This window comes from Rattus norvegicus, chromosome 13 (genome assembly GCF_021556685.1).
Source record: "Rattus norvegicus strain SHRSP/BbbUtx chromosome 13, alternate assembly SHRSP_T2T, whole genome shotgun sequence".
Lineage (NCBI taxonomy): Eukaryota > Metazoa > Chordata > Mammalia > Rodentia > Muridae > Rattus > Rattus norvegicus.
In genome coordinates, this window is record NC_141546.1 from 104,426,797 (window position 1) to 104,443,144 (window position 16,348).

General features: G+C 47.9%; 1 long non-coding RNA gene across 2 annotated transcripts; it reads left to right on the top strand.

Moving 5' to 3' along the window:
* The first annotated feature begins 11,257 nt into the window (after nt 1-11,257).
* On the top strand, nt 11,258-16,038 carry LOC120096347 (uncharacterized). 2 transcript variants are annotated; one of them, XR_015635793.1, is made up of 4 exons: nt 11,275-11,349; nt 11,782-11,828; nt 15,558-15,702; nt 15,834-16,038. It is a non-coding gene; the product is annotated as an uncharacterized LOC120096347 (long non-coding RNA). The 2 variants fall into 2 exon arrangements; XR_015635792.1 differs by lacking the exon at nt 11,782-11,828 and having other exon boundaries at nt 11,258-11,349; nt 15,834-16,030.
* Nucleotides 16,039-16,348: the final 310 nt, after the last annotated feature.

The following is a 16,348-nucleotide window of genomic DNA, read 5'->3' on the forward strand; positions in this document are numbered from 1 at the left end:
GGCCTTGCTTCCCATCCACCTTGTTCTGCTGTAGACCGTCCATGGGCCCACTAAAACCTGACAGGGGAAACAGTGGGTGGAGCAATCCTTTCCTGGGTTTCCAGACATCACTGTTCTACCCGTAACTGTGACTTCACAGACTTAGAAAGAGGGGAAGGTCTTACTGTCTAAGTCTAGACACTTTGGGTTGTACAAATATTCTTCAGCCTGGTGAATTCTGAGCCCCCCCCCCCCCGCCCTCCACGTAACCGTGACCAGTGACTGAGAAAGAAGCAGAGATTTTCATAAATGCCTCCAGAGCCCCGTAAAGCCGTGTGGAAAGGCAGCCCCACAAGGCACAGCTGGGGAGGAATGAACATCCAGGATTCTTTCCTGTGCCTGGCACGCTCAGTAGGAGGCCACATGTGAGACCCAGCCACTGTCCGTCTTCACAGTCACCAGAGACATCTGCCACCAGAGACAGACCACAGTGGTGACCAGACCAGTCTCCCTGTTTTCATTCCATTTTGGATCCTAAAATTCAACTCTTCTATTGAACCAGGGCAGAGTTACAGAGCAGAGCCATTCTGTCATTTCTCATTACCTGGGAAGCTCTGTGCATCTTATCTCTGCTGGGCCAATTTACAAATCTTTATCATTTTGCAGTTTTCAGACTCTCTCTCTCTCTCTCTCTCTCTCTCTCTCTCTCTCTCTCTCTCTCTCTCTCTCTCCTCCCTCCCTTCCTCCCTGTCTGTCTCCCCCTCCCCCTCTCTCCTTGCCCTATAAAAAGAAGCAGCTAAACTCCACCCTATAGGACAGTAACAGACCTGTGTTCGCCTGCCCACTCCAAGCCAGGTGTCCTATGAAGTGAAGCCTCTGAAGCAGTGGAGAACTCGCCTCAACTCCCTGTTGCAGGAAGTGTTCTTCTCTCATCAGAGTTGGAAAAATCATGAGCAAGAGAGTAAAATAGCTTGAATGGGGCCTCTACTTCATAGAAGTTGGATCTGGTATTTAAACCCCCGACGTTCCACCAGCGAACCTGCTCCCCTTTCACATAGCCACCCTTAAGGAGTCATCTGAGACGAGAGGCAGCTGTCAATCTATTCCAGTCTGTAAAGTATGAGAGTCAGGGCCTGACTCCCTTGACTCCAGTCCCAGGCTCCCTCTTCTGCATGTGGGGCTGACCACTTAGAGGTATGGTCAAGGGCAGGCACTGAAAATGTCCCTGATAGCATAGCAATGGGGAGTAATAAGAGCTATTCTCAGTTAGTAGCTCCAAGTTCCCTATCCACCCGCAGAGACACAAACCATGTGTGTGTGTGTGTGTGTGTGTGTGTGCATGTGTGTGCACATGTGTGTGTATACACATGTGCATGTACATGCATGAGTGTGTGTGGTGTGTGTGCACGTGTGTGTGTGCATGCATCTGTGTATGCATGAGTGTGTGTGGTGTACGTGCATGTGTGTGTGGGCATGTGTGTGTGGTGTGTGTGGTATGTGTACATGTGTGTGCATGTGTGTATGCATGTGTGGTGTGTGTGTGCATGTGTGTGCACATGTGTGTGTATACACATGTGCATGTACATGCATGAGTGTGTGTGGTGTGTGTGCACGTGTGTGTGTGCATGCATTTGTGTATGCATGAGTGTGTGTGGTGTACGTGCATGTGTGTGTGGGCATGTGTGTGTGGTGTGTGTGGTATGTGTACATGTGTGTGCATGTGTGTATGCATGTGTGGTGTGTGTGTATGTGTGTGTATGTGTATTTGCATGAGTGTGTTCATAGGTGTGTACATGCAAGCATATAGATGGAGCTCAGAGGTTAGCACTGGCATCTTTCCACTCACGCCTTATTTCCATAAGTCAGGGTCTCTCATTGACTCTGGAACTCACTGATCCCTTGCTGGTCAGCAAGTCTCAGGGATCCTCCTGTCTGTCTCCCAAGCCCTAACATTACAGGTGAATCTTCCATGCAACTACTGTTTTCTGTTTGGTTTGCTTTGCTTTTAAGTGTATGTGGAGGATCCAAATGTGAGTCTTCATGCTTGCACAGCAAATACCTTATCAACCAGATTACCACCAATGCCCTTGTTTGTTTCTGAGATAGAGTTTTACTATGTAGTCTAGGCTGGCTGGGAGGTGCAATCCTCCTGCCTCAACACCCCAGGGTGTCAGCTCCTTTGATGCTTTTTCTATGCTGCTCTAGGTCAGATGAGATGATTTTGTTGTGCTTGCTTACTGAGCATCTCCTGTGGGTATCAGGGCTGAGCCAGGCACATTGTCTTGGGATCTGATGGAGGGCAGGGCATGAGATGCACCAGCTGTCTGGAGAGCAGGAAATGAGGTAACTGACCCCTGACTCAGGGGATGAAGGGCGAGCCTTCTTCTATGTGATATCTACCTCGGTCACTTAAAGCACAGCCTAGGCAAACCTTCTTGGCTGTCTACACCGACTTCATGAAGGGTACTCACTGCGGTCCCTACAATACAACAGGGCACATTCTGGTTGCCATGTCCTCAAATCCAAAGCTCTTTAAAAGTGTTCTTTGACCCTAGGGTGGAGCAAGCATCGTTCTGGCCTCACCCAAAGTCTTTGATCAGAGACCCTTCCCTTCCCACCCGCTGTGACAGCAGCACTTGACACAACCACTGGGTAGTCCAGATCCTTCTCTTCCTTATTAACTCACCATCTAGACCTTGGCCTTGACCTCAAGACACTCAGCAGTGTCATCCCAGCCTCCCTAAAGGAAAGCAACCCTACTGAACCCATGCAGGTGGAGACAGGCTCACCAGCTCTTCATTTCCAGTGGGCAGCTTTCTCTCTTCTTCAACGATGAGCATTCTTGGCCAAGTACTGTGTGTGACATATCTGTACATAATCCCGAACACCGTGCTCTTCCTGCGTTCTGGATAACTGTCACTATTTTTTATGTTTTTACTCCAGTCTTTGGCCCTAGCTGACTGAACGTCTTCACTCTGTTCCTAGCTTCTGCTGCAGATCTGCTTTTGCTTGGAGAATGTCTTCCAGACATACAGCAATGTGTGTGCCTGTCTGTGTGTGTGGTGTATGTGTATGTTTGGGGCGGGGGGTTAGTAGGACATCTGAGAAGTGGGATATTGGGGGTCCTTAGGGCTTGTGGGGAGGGAAGACTGTCTTTAAAAGAGTATAAGGTGCTTCCCCCAAGGCCTGGAGTAAACTTCAGAGATGGTTGCTATGAGATCCTGAGCCTGCCTTCACACAGTGTCTTTGGCCTTCTATCCTGGGTCGTCTCTATCAGTCTCATGTTTCTAACACTGTCTACCATGAGGTGATGTCAGCAAGCTAACTTTTGGGGGATACAAACAATACCCATAACATTTCAGTAAATCTTTCTGACCCCTTACAGCCCCTAGGGGACCCTGGCCTGTGGAACAAATGCTGACTGGAAGCATACCCCCTTTTAGACTCCTTCACTCACCAAGGCTTCTTTAGCTGTTGAGTGGGAATCAGGCACCAGGCCTGCCTGCCTTCTGTGATTAACAAGAGTTAGAGGATTAAGTGGGAAATATGGGAAGGGGCCCAGGCTTCCCAGAGAAGAAACGAAGCTGTATAAATCTAAGGCAGTTACAGCCCCCCGGGGAGGGGCTTCCAGAGGGCTCCTTCGCATTGGCCATGGCTACGTGTGCCAGTTGCCCAGTCCTGTTCCCTCTTGCACATTTAGGCTTCAGACCATTAGGCTGAGAGAAACATGCACACCCCTTGAGGGAATTTAGTCACTAGGTCCCTCCTCGACGCCCACAATTGCAGACTCCAGGAATCTCTGAGCATCTCTTGGAAGGGACTTAAAAGTAATTTAGCCCAACTGCCAGGGTATTCCCTTGGTGAGCAGTCAAGGGGGGATACAAGATAACAGTGCGGTTAATTCTCCATTATTTGGACATAGAATCTTCAGAGACAGAGAGTGAGAAATGTGCTCATTTGGATGCGGGAGGTTGGGGCTCTTTTCTTATCTTTTCCCTTTCCAAGCAAAACAACCCCCTATCACTCCGGCGTCCCTCGGAGAATGGATTTTAAACTTTTGAAATCACATAAATCGAACCCACCTTCATCTAACTAGAGTAGATGCAGGCTTCGTTTTCCTTCCAAAAACTTTTGGCGATTCCCCATTCAGGAGGGATCGACGGCGGCATTTGAAATCAGATGACAGAGAATCACTCTCGCTGGTATTACCCTTCAGCTACATCCCAGGACCGAGAGGCTCCGCTAACTGCTACTGCCATAATGACTAGCAATCACCGTGCCATCGCTGAAATGAATTAAATTATTAATTTCAATAGCACCCCATGGTGCGTTTATAAATCCCACCATCTGGGGAACATAAATATGGAGGGCCACATTCTAAACTTGGAGGCATGGTGCTGAGTGCCAAGGGCTGTATCTTTGAAGGCAGTAAAGATTTTTCAAGATGCTATATGTGGAACACCAAGCTGTACCATTCTGAGAAGGCTGTCCCTGGGCCTCGATTAGCTTTGCCATTTATCTGAGGCTCTGACAGGAGCCCTTTTCTTTTTTAACTGTTTCTTATTGCTAGACCCAATGAGTTAAAAGTCTTTATTTAAGAAGGGTATAAAATGGGGACTAAAACGAGACCGTGACTTGACTGTTTGATCACCCCCCCTCCCTGTCGAGTTTCCTCTCATCTACTCCCGAAGTCTCTTTTCCTCCTCAGTAGCTTCAAATATATAGCTATCTGTGTTAGCATGTGACCCTGAGCCAGCTATTCTTAGCTATTGAATATTTTCCAGATCTGTCCAAAACATCAAAATAATTGTTCCTAAAGAGAAGGGGATAGAAGATCTAGGATTGGTATTTAACCGACTCGTGTGAAAGATTTAATTCTCCTTCCTTCCGTGGAACCATTTGACCAGATGTTGGGGTTCAGGGACCTTCCCTGTTTGCCATCTGTGACATCCCCAAGGGCTGGTGAGAGAGGGCCACTTCTAAAGAGCACATGTAAATGACTTTCTCAGAGCCTGGCAGGGGTACTGCAGGCTGCCTTCCCCTAATATGGATTGCCAACTCAAAGCTAAGTCACAGCCCAGTCTTCAGAGGGTCACCATGTCACAGAGTCCTCTGGCTCACAACAGCCTGATTTCCAACACACAGGCTTCCGTACCAGACCAAGGGGAGGGGGGATGCAGTGTTTGCTGCATGGCGAAACATTTTGAGCTTTGGGGCGACCACACAGCTCTTGCCCTGTTTTCTGTGTGGCTAGGGCTTTGCTGCAATTTTCTGTCTTAACTCTTCTATGGTGGGGTTCAGTGTTCTGAGGTCCAGAGCTTCTCCGGGGCACACAAAATTGGTCATAGTGTAGCTGGAAGACTCAATCAACGTGCTCTGCAAATCACTGCAAAAGCCCCACCATTTTTGTGCCACAAACAATTGCTCTTCAGTGATCAAAAAAAGAAAGCTCTAGAATGTGAAAGGTAAGGAACGTGTCTGAGGATGAGGTGTTTCCGGTGCCTGCCTTATAGGTGGGTTCCCTGTCATTTCCAACAGAGGGGAGCATCAGCATAAGCGGTAGACGGTGACACAGAGTCCCAGGAATGGGTGGGTTTTGTGCCCAATTAGAGTTTCATTTCTTTGCAATGTGGGTGCCTGCCTCTTACATCACTTACACAAATTAGCCTGCTACGAGCCCTGTTAGCCCAAGCAAATAAATTGAAGCTGCACCCACCATCGATTTAAACGAAAACTTGTGATCTTCATGGCAAAGTCCTTGCCCGCGGCCCAGCCTCCCTTTTCTGCTCTGCTATAAAATCAATGTACATGGAATTTGAGGAGCTAATCCTTTGGGGACTTCCATGTTCTGAGCTTATTCATGACTACGAAGGTCCCAAAGTCAGTGATTTATGCACTGTAGACACGGCTCTCCCCAACCTCTGCTGGAGTTAGTAGACTGGAATAATTACAGGCTAAATAACGATGATAAGAAGGAAATGTACTGTGGTTGGAGTTAGTGGGCTGAGAAAACAAATGTTCCCAGTCCCAGGAGAATCCGTTTGCTGCAGTAGAGGAGGAAAAGACAGAGGCAAAGAGATCTTGTCTTGATCCGAATGAGTTCAGTAGCTGGGAGAAACCGTTATCACAAGAAACATGATAGGATAATCCAGGAGGGCCCTTCAGCATCCTACTTGAGGCCAGTTCCTGTGGTGGGAGGTCACTCGATGGGCATGGTTGTTGAGGTGAAAATCTAGAATGTCCACTGCTGTGCACCCAGGGCAGCTGCAGCCTCTGAGCCTGGAAGAACCAATGGGAGTGTGCATTTGAACTTGAGTTCACTTCCTAAGGAGGGACACTCTTGCTCCAAAGAATTGAGAGGCTCCCTACCCAAAGTAAACTGTAGTTGTTTGGTGTGAGCATTAGCATGACTCTCCTTGGCAATTTCAGGATGTGATGGCTGCTGCTGATTGTCAAGTTGACGTGTCCTAGAATCATATGAGAAGGGAGTCTCAATGGAGAATTATCTAGATTAGGTTGCCCTCTGGGCACATCTATGGGACATTGTCTTGATCAGTGGGCAGACTGCTCACTGTGAATATCACCAGCCCCTAAGCAGGAGAATATGGATTGCATAAGAAGACACAGAGGGTGCAAAGCACTAGCAAACATGCATATATGTTCATTGCTTTCTTATCTTGACTGTGGAAGTAATGAGACTAGCTGCTTCAAGCTCCTGCCTTGATTTCCCCACAACAATGGACTATACCTAGAGCTGTGCACTACATTTGACTGGGTGTGTTATCACAGTGGCGGGAAATAAAAGTAAGTCACAGGGCTTCTTTTATCTCAGGGTGTCCCAGGACCTCACCCTAAATAACCAGTCTTATATATTTCCAAGCTGAATCCTCCAGCTTCCAGCTCAAGGGTCCTTGCTTAATGATGGAGGGCCAGTACTCAAACAGAACCTGGTAAGCACAGCTCTCTCTCTCTCTCTCTCTCTCTCTCTCTCTCTCTCTCTCTCTCTCTGTTTCTCTGTCTGTCTCTGTGTCTGTCTGTTTCTCTGTCTGTCACTGTCTGTCTCTGTCTCTGTCTGTCTCTGTCTCTGTCTCTCTCTCACACACACACACACACACACACACACACACACACACACACACACACTCCCTTGAATCTCTCCCTGATAGATGCAGTGACTGACACTGTCCTGTGGTAAATAAAGAGAATAGAAGAGACAACCCTCGTCTCATATGGTGCCAGCGAGCAGACTGGGGAGAAAGATGCCCATGAAGATGCCTGTGAAGACGCAAAAGCACACCAGGGACGCCTTCAAGGACAAGTAGCATAGAAGAGATGTTTCTTAATTCTTGGGCAGCATGTAAACAGCCTTCACCCCGGGAAGAGAGAATGCCTGTCTGAGTTTAGAACACCAGCTCTGAATCCACTCAGCACTTCCTGTTCAAGGGTAAATGCTTATCCTAGCAACCCTCTTTCAGGGAAGGGTTCTTTATAATAAGATTTGATGGCCAATTTAATTGACCCCCGAGGCCACAGGATAGAGAAACAACAAAGCTCTGTAGAGAATTATTTAAGGAAAAGGACACAGAACTCTAGAGCATTCACGATTCCATCCCACATAACAGGGCTATTGGAAGGTGTGTGCAATTTAGCAGACATCGAAGTAAGAGCTTTGGGAGGTATAGTTTTTATGTTTTAATAGTGTGTGTGTGTGTGTGTGTGTGTGTGTGTGTGTGTGCGTTTTATGTGTGTGTGAGGGTAGGTGCTCGAAGAAGGCAGCAGAAGCTGTTGGATTCCCTGGACCTGGAGTTTCTGGTAGTCGTGAACTGCTTGGTTTGGATGTTTAAAACAGGTCTTAGATCACCTGTGTGAGCATTGCACACGTTTAAGCACCAAGCCATCTCTTCACCGCCAAATAAGATCTTTACAGGACTCACCTGGCTTCCTACAACCTCCATTTCCTATTCGGTTGCTTACCCCTCGAATTAAGCAGGGCCAAGGGGAAGGAACCTCTGTCCAATCAAGGACAATTTCCATAGAGGACAATTGGATGAACTTTGTCAGACGGCAATATGCTGGACATCTGGAGAAGTAAATGAGTCCCTGAGGTGGGCTCTGGCGGTGTGTCCCCAGACTCACTATACCCAGGACAGCCACTCTAACACACACAGAGAGCAGAGATGTTCAACTCAATCGTCGGTCAGTGCCATGGTGTTTGAGTGACAGCCCTTGAATGCCAGCCCTTCATTTAGTGTGGGTCATCTCTAAGGCTCCAAGAGCCTTCCAGCAGGGCTTACAGCTGTCTCCCAGTCCTCACTAGGATCCTGCCTCAGTATCCCATCACTGAACAGTGTGTGATGATCTCCTAGCTCTCCTCAGCCCCTGGGACCAAATTCTATACAAACTCAGTGCTTCCTACTAGTGTCTGCTAAGTCCTGAAGCCCCTTCACCCTGCACAGTCCTGGTCACCAGCCCCTCAGCAGGCACGGCTGGGCTAGATTAGAACCTGACTAGATGTTGTCCTGCTAGCCGTATAGACAAAGGGTTGGCTCCCATGCCACCCTTGGTCCTGTGCTGCTATCAAGTGAACACATCATGTGTCCCTTCTAAAGATGATGGCTTGCTGCTGCTGGCCCAGAGGGATTTGCTAGGGTTGACCAACCTGCTCTGAAATCTTCAACCTTTAGAATCAATCCCAGGGCCTGGTTCTTTAGATTTTCCCGGTCTTCGGATGCAAGGGATGAAACTTTTTACATTTTTCCCGGCCACTGGGCACTCGGACCTGAAATGGGTGATTAGACACCACTGCCAAGCTCTCTTTGGTGCCACTCAGGGACTGGGAGCAACCATCCAGTTCCCCCATACCTCAGGGCTCTCCAATGCCTGAGATTTTTACGTCACGTGACTGGCACCACGCCCTATCCACCACCAGTGAATATTTTAGCGGCTGGACCATTAAAGCACTCAGGGGCTTGTCTGAACAGCACTGATCACCTTTTTGGTTCTTTGGTGACAGCTGACCAACAGATGACCCAGCTTCCAAACCCTCTTAGAACGAGGTTCCTTAGACTGCTCCTGACAGCAGTTCCCCGGAGTCATGTTCCCAAGAAAATCATTTCTGAAATGCAGACAGGTTGAAGTGGCTTCTTGGGAAGGTGCCTTTAGAGACAACATCTGTGCAGGCACGAAGGCAGAGCAAAGCATCGGCGATGTGATTGCACCAGCAGCAGTAGCAGGCCATGCCGCGAGGTGCCCTGGAATGGGACATACCTTAATAGGCGCTCCAAGCTGAGATGGGGCACAGAGGTATCAAGCCTCCCCAACAAATAGTCATTAGGTACCAATGGAGCACAGGGAGAAGGAAAAGCCCCTAGGACCTCACTTATAGTCCACACTGTTGCCTGCAGGGTGGGGTCTCCTCGGTCATGAGAAAAACAGGGCATTGTCCCCCAGCATTCAGCATGGCTCTCCAGCCCAAGGCTCTACGTGCTTCAGTACCTGTACAGAGCCTTTCTGTCTTAGCACACCCTGACAGCTAGATAACCTCCTGCTAGACAGCCCTGCCTTGCAAAGTCTCTAACACCTGTAATAGTGCCCAGATGAAAGGCACAGTTTTAGTTTATGTGCCTTCCGGAGTTTTTGCAGATCCACATTACAGCAGTCCCGGAGGCTTAATGCTAGAGCAGAGTCTCCATCCGTAGTGAATTCTTGGAGCAGCACTCTCAGGGCTCATCACCCTGACTTAGATAGCAGTGTCTGGTCACAGCTCAGTCCTTTCTTTTTTAACTGTCATTCTGCCATCCTTGTAAATTGTTATGTAACTTTGCATTCTCTACCCACATCAAGACTAGGATATTCTACCTGACAAGGCTTGCTACATTCTGGATGGCCCATCTCCTTTGACATGTCTCTTCTCTCACAGTTTATGATGAAGACGTTGCTAGGGTATGGTGGTATGTGTGTTATATGGTCCCGTTCTGTACTTCTATCTACTTATCAGTCATACATAAAATAGTTCTGTGTGAGTGCATGCATGGGGAGGTGTATGCATCTGTGTGGACGTATGTGAGCCTTTTCTGACTTTCTTCTGATATCCATCTCTCTGCTCTGAAGCCCTATGGCCTCTGCAGATACATGAACACAAAAGTACCCAGCAATTAGTAAGACTTGTTTTCTCTTTTTGCACTAAAAATAATGAGTCCTTAAGGAAAATCTCAATTCCTGTATTCCTGTGAACACCTAGTGATTTCCCATTTGGTCACTGGCTGATGTAGAAATTAGAGAGTGGCACTTCCCTGGCCAGAAATGCCATCTGATGTAGCAGCATTACCTCTGTTGTATGCACGAAGCTAAAGATATGTTAAAACTCACACTCAGCATTCTGTCCATCAACCTAGAAATGCTCTATACTGTGAAGAATTTGACAATACTTGTGCAGGATCATGAATTATTAGTTGCCACTTCAAAGGAGTTTCACTCTGGAAAATGCTACTCCCCTCTTTGCTTGGTGGTCTGACCGAAGTGTGCTTCGTTGTGATGTCCCTTTCATTTAGAGCAAGGCCTCTCTATATCATGCTAAAAGTCCTTGAGTACTCTCTCAAGCACAACTTTCTATGAACAAGCCTCAGGACAAACCTTGGGCTTACCACATGCACCAAAAGATCTGCAGCAGTCTGTGGGATTCTGGACTTCCTCAGGCCAAGGGCTGGAGAGCAGAGTCATTGACAAGCCCCACTTCGGAGATGTGCCCTGGATCTTACAGCTAGTCCTGTCTCACCCTGTGCCTCATGGATGCAATCAGAATTCCAACAGCAGTCTTTTCAAGGGTCTGTACCAGCTCATGCACCACCTTAGTGCTGGTTGACCCCCGGCTCTCCTGGTACTGAACTCAGTGGGAGATTACAATAAAGATTCCTATCTCACACCACTGAACTAACTCCCTCCCCTTTTCCTCCCTCGCTTCCTCTTTTGCTCCCTCCCTTTATTGTGCATGAATATGTGTGTGCACATTTCTATGTAAATACATGCGTATGTAGGTACACACACAAACATATGTGTATGCATGTGAAGGTCAGAAGACAACCTTGGGTGGAATTCATTGGGTGCTTTCCACCACTTTGATTTAAGACCTGGTATTTAATTGGCCTGAAACTTTACCAAGTAGGCTAGTCTAAATGGCCAGTGGACTCTAGAGACCCACCTGTCTCCATGTCTCATCTTCCCATTCTGAGATCACAATCTGGGTTCTAGGGATCCAGACTCAGGTCCTCACACTTGTGATGCAAGGGCTTTCCTGACTGAGCTGTGTCTATGCCCTCCCTAGCAAGCCATAGTCCAAGTTCTTGATCCACCTGTAGGACGAGACCTTTTCAGGTCGGTTGCAGAATCTGTCCCTCCCAGCTCTACTGCAGTGGTAGATTTATTATAGAATGTCTTCATTCTCAGGTTGCCATGGGATTTCACATACACTTCATTCTATCCTTGGCTATGAGTGCAAATGGCATTGAGCCTCATGTGGGCTCCTCTTAGTACACATTGTTAACTTGACAACCAAGAGCTAACGTAAATGCAGGAGGAAGGAGGGGAGCAGCCCAAGGCTGAGCCTGTGAAGGCATCAGAGCATTGGGGAGTCACATGGGAGGAGTTCAGATAGGCTCTAGGATTAAGCTAAGGGAGGGGAAGTTATACAGGTACAGGTTGAGGTAAAGCCACAGTGGTGTCGAGTCCTTACTCAGGCTGATGTGGAGGGCAAGTAAGGCATGGGCCCAGGTACGGAGTCAGTGCAGAGGCTTGCTCTGTCTACAGGAGAGTATCTGGAGACTCTGAGAGGATGCCTGCAAATACAGACAGAAGTAAGTCCTGTGTGCAGCCCGCCTTTCCCTAGACATGCACACACAGATTTAGCCCTTTGTCTGTCTTGATGAAGACCTATGCTGGCTGTATCATGCCTCTCTTCTTGTTGTTACACAAAACTACCATAGAGCTGCTTTTCCTATCGGTTTCACAGATAGATGATCCTCTCTTACACAGATGACAGCAACGGTGGTTTATGATTTTTTCCCCTATTCTTACTGTCATGTAAACCCATCTTTTTATACAAAGAATGCACGTTATGACTTCTCTTCTGTATATCCCAGTTGCTGGCATCTCTACTCTTACACGCTGTGAACAGAATTAAGTAAAATAAAGGTGATCACCCTACTCAGCATGCAACTTAAAACATGGGATGGCATACTTCTGAAAGTTTCTGCTTAACCTTTTCAGGTCTTAGTTGGCCCCAGGTTAATGGGACTGTGAAAGCTGAGTGGATGGTGCAGCTTCCGTCTTCATGAGCACCTGGGTACCAGGACTCAAGTGCCTGTGTAAACACATAAGATGGCTAAGTACTTCCTGGCTGTGCCAGCCAGATAGACTCTGGGAAGGAGTACCCCAAAACTCCCATGACTTAAAGCAACAACGGTTGATTCCTTGTGTTCTTTAAGATCTAGAGCTGGTGATGTGGAGTCTGTGACTCTCTACTCCATGGAAACACCCCAGGGGTCCAGAATGACCCCTTCTAGTGTTAGCTTCTCAGTAAGAGGTCCAGGTTTGCCTGCACTGGTGCTAGTTGATGGCTATAAACAATGGAATGTTTTTGGAGAGTTCTGTTCGTTCATGTTTTGTTATTGTGGACTGCTCACACTGAGTGTAACTGATTTCAAGGTGTAGAGCGGTGCCTCTTTCTCTGTTGCTGGAACCTGAGGAGAATGGGATCTGGGCACCCACGAATCGGGCTTTACTATGGCTTCACCGTTGGTCATACTATTGCCTGTTCGTAGGTGGTGGGAGGTGAGGGGAAGCCCCATATTACGTTGCCTCGTGTGGGGAAGAGTAGAGAATAGGGGAAGTGGGTGAGTCACCAAAATCTCAGACAACTCCCCAGGGAGGAATGTACTCTAAAATACAGCCAGCCGGCGGTCGGAAAGTGTAGATCACTGTGGAGGGGTCAAATCTAGTCTCTGAGGATGGACTCTTCATCTTCTCAGGGCTTACCTTAGCCAGTGAGAACAGAGTGGAGCTAACCTGCTGCCGTCGGGCACGGCTGTCTCCTTCCCCCCACTGTGGATGTCGCTTGAGTGAACTGTCCAAATGCTACTACACATTCTTGTCATCACCATGCCAGTCATCCCATATGTGACCTTGTTGGCTTTAGCTGAGACTATGGCCCATGGCTAGAGAAAAGCCCTGCTCCTGGTCCAGGGATTGAGCCACCATCTTGATTTCCTTAGCATCATGTCCTGACTGACCCTGTCACTACATCTCAGCATCTTATCGAAATAACCAACATCTATAAAAACATTAATCAGATGTAGTTATGCACATGCGTGCGCACACATGCACACACATTCACGTACACATGTACACACATGCATGCATCCTAAACAACTATGTATGCATATTGTGAGGGTGACTGTTGTCAACCTGATAGAATCTAGAATCACCTGGGAGATGGGCTTTTTTGAGCATGCCTACAGGAGACTGTATTAATTACATGAATTGAGGTGAAAAGATTCACCCACTCTGTGTGGGACCATGTCCTAGGTGGGAACCTGGACTGTGCACAGGCAAAGAAAGGGGTTTGAGCAGCAGCATGTAGGTGTTGTCTTCTGTTGCTTGTTTATGGGTGCAGTGTGACAAGCTGTTTCCTGCTCCCCTGACTTCCTGGCCATGGTGGACTGTTCCCTCAAATTGTGAACCAGAGTAAATTCTCCTCCCTTAGGTTGTTTTTGTGCGAGTATTTTATTCCAGTGACAGAACCTAAGGACCTATGACAAACACACACACTGAGGCCTACACAGACACAACTCCCTTTCAGGACACTGGAGGTTATGCTGAAAGTTTAAAATCCACTTTAATGGAGTCTTTTCCTTGTAAAAAAAACAAGTATGGAGATCCCCCAGTCATAGAGTTTTACAGTCAAACACACGCTTTGCTCCTAAGCAGAACCTCCCTGGTCAAGACCGGTGTTGTGAACTGGATCCAGAGAGGACGCCGGGGATGGGACCTCAGCTGCAAAAGACCTAACAAGCCCCTGACCTGACAGCTCGAACAGAATGAACAAACACCTGCACACCCCAAAACCCTCACCACCTTTCAGGCTGGGAGCACCCTGACTATGGTTTCTGTTCCTTTGAGCCACACAAGGAAGGGCAAGATCTTGGAAAACTCGCACGGAAGCACAAGTCTTGACTGTCCCATCTCAGTCATGTCCCCTCAGAAGTCAGCCGCCTGGGCTTTTCTTGGCCCAGGTGAAGAGGTGACTTCCCTCTTTTGAGTCAGTGCTCATAATTGGGCTGACTGTTAGCCAAGGTGGGGAGAAAAACAATGCTAATGAGGTCAGGGGTTCAAGGCCCACGTGGGTCAGTTAGTGTTCTTCTGTTCTTTGGCTAAAAGTCTATATCCTCCATGAATACCCAGTTTTGCTGATGTCAGTGGGGGAGTGCGGAGGGCTCTCCCTGCAGCCCTGCTCTTCCTGTTAAAGAAAACAAGACCTTGCATTGATGATGACATCTCCAGGGCCAGGGACTATGTACAAAAGCAGCAGGGAAAACAATTGCAGGTTTCATTCCCCAATGGTGGCCAGGAGGCTAGAGGGATGGACTAGCAGTTACAAGCCCGGTACCAGCTTGGTCACCTAGTCTAAGGAGAACGTAGCAGCAGTGTAATCCTCATTATCCTGAAGTCCTTCTTTTATTTCTTAGCTGCCAACGTTAAACATTTTATCCACATTTGTGTAAAGACTCGAATAGTTTGCTTCAAATCCCTTCTCTTTTTCCTGTCTACGGTATTCCCTGACATGATTTGAATAACAAAGGTCTCAGAGGAGGCTGGGAAGAGCCCTGAGCATTCCAGACAGATTGTGAACTGGGATCCAGTTACACTTGGAGTCATATATGGTTCATGATTCCATTCTGCAGCTCTGGCTGGCCTAGAACTCACTATGTAGACCAGGCTGACCTCAAACTCACTGAGATCCACTTGCCTTGGGTTCTGGGATTAAAGGCATGCACCATCACTCCCAGAGGAGTTAAGACTAGAAACAGTCACTGAGTAACACTAACCCAGCATGTACCAGGCCCTCAGGACTTGAAAGACAAAAAAGAGGAAAAGGGAAATGGTTCTAAGAGCCCTGATCCCTAACAGAGAGAGTGTTAGCAAAGCTGCCACCACAGCAAGGACACACAGCAACTGTCTCACACCAAAATACCCCCCCCCCCAGGAATCAAAGCGTGCCTCATCCTGGCCCTCACCTGTGGCAACCAGGAGACCTCTTGAGGTCTGGCTTCTTGCACTTAGCGAGGTAGCTGTGAGATTCCTCCATGCTCTTGTGTGCACCAAGAAAATAGCTCAGCATTTTATCCTGTGGACTGAAGAGAGCTTATCAAGCTTAAGGGACAGTAGGGCTTTGCCACACAGGGTGACTGAGGGTTCAGAGTGGGGGGTGGGGACTAATGCCTGCCGGTTCACTGCAGTGCCAGCACGCTGGGATGCTCCATTCGTGGTAAGGCTGTGCTCTCATCAGCTCTATCTTTCCTTTGCAGGCCTCCACTTCAGCTGTCCATCTGCACAGAAGGCTCTTTCGCCATCACACCAAACTACTCACTCACAACTCCATCACTTCCTGTCAAGGGACAGCCCCTGTGTGGACCTGATACTCTTACCTTGTCACCCCAGTCACAGCCTTCAGTGAGTGAGGAAGCCGTGAGCTACACCTGGCCCTTTATCAGACCAACAAGACATCTGTCTGATGGGTGGATGGGTGGGTACACACCTGAATGGATGAATGTTGTCATTTCATCTCTAATCCATGGTTCCAGTTGGATGTTTCCTCTGAGCATGGCCCAATGCAGCCTCTTAGACACCGCACACGGATGCCTGCTCCTTACCCTGCTTGCCGCCAGCCAAGCGCACGTTGCATGTTTGACAAGTTGGATGCCGAGTGGAGAAACTTGAATGCTTTCATCTATTTACTTTTACCACATGCCATAGAAATTAAAAATACATTGTACCGCAAGTGCTGTATTTAGTGTCTCCCTTTAATTACATTCAAGTGTGTTGCTAAATAGTCTTGAGGAAACCATAATGACCAGCTGTTCTACCCTTTTCCCATATGTCAGAGCTGGTGTCTGAAATCACATTCTGGGACGGGAAGGTTGTATAATTAGACAGTGTACAGTTAACACTTCTAGATCTCCCCCTTAAACTGTGGGGCCTTTACACTAACATATTGTACGATTCTGCCAGTTTGGCACAATACAATTAAGTGGCTTGCCAAAGAGCGAGGAGACTCTCTCAGTACCATCAGCCGTGCGATGACAGCGGAAAGTGTGTG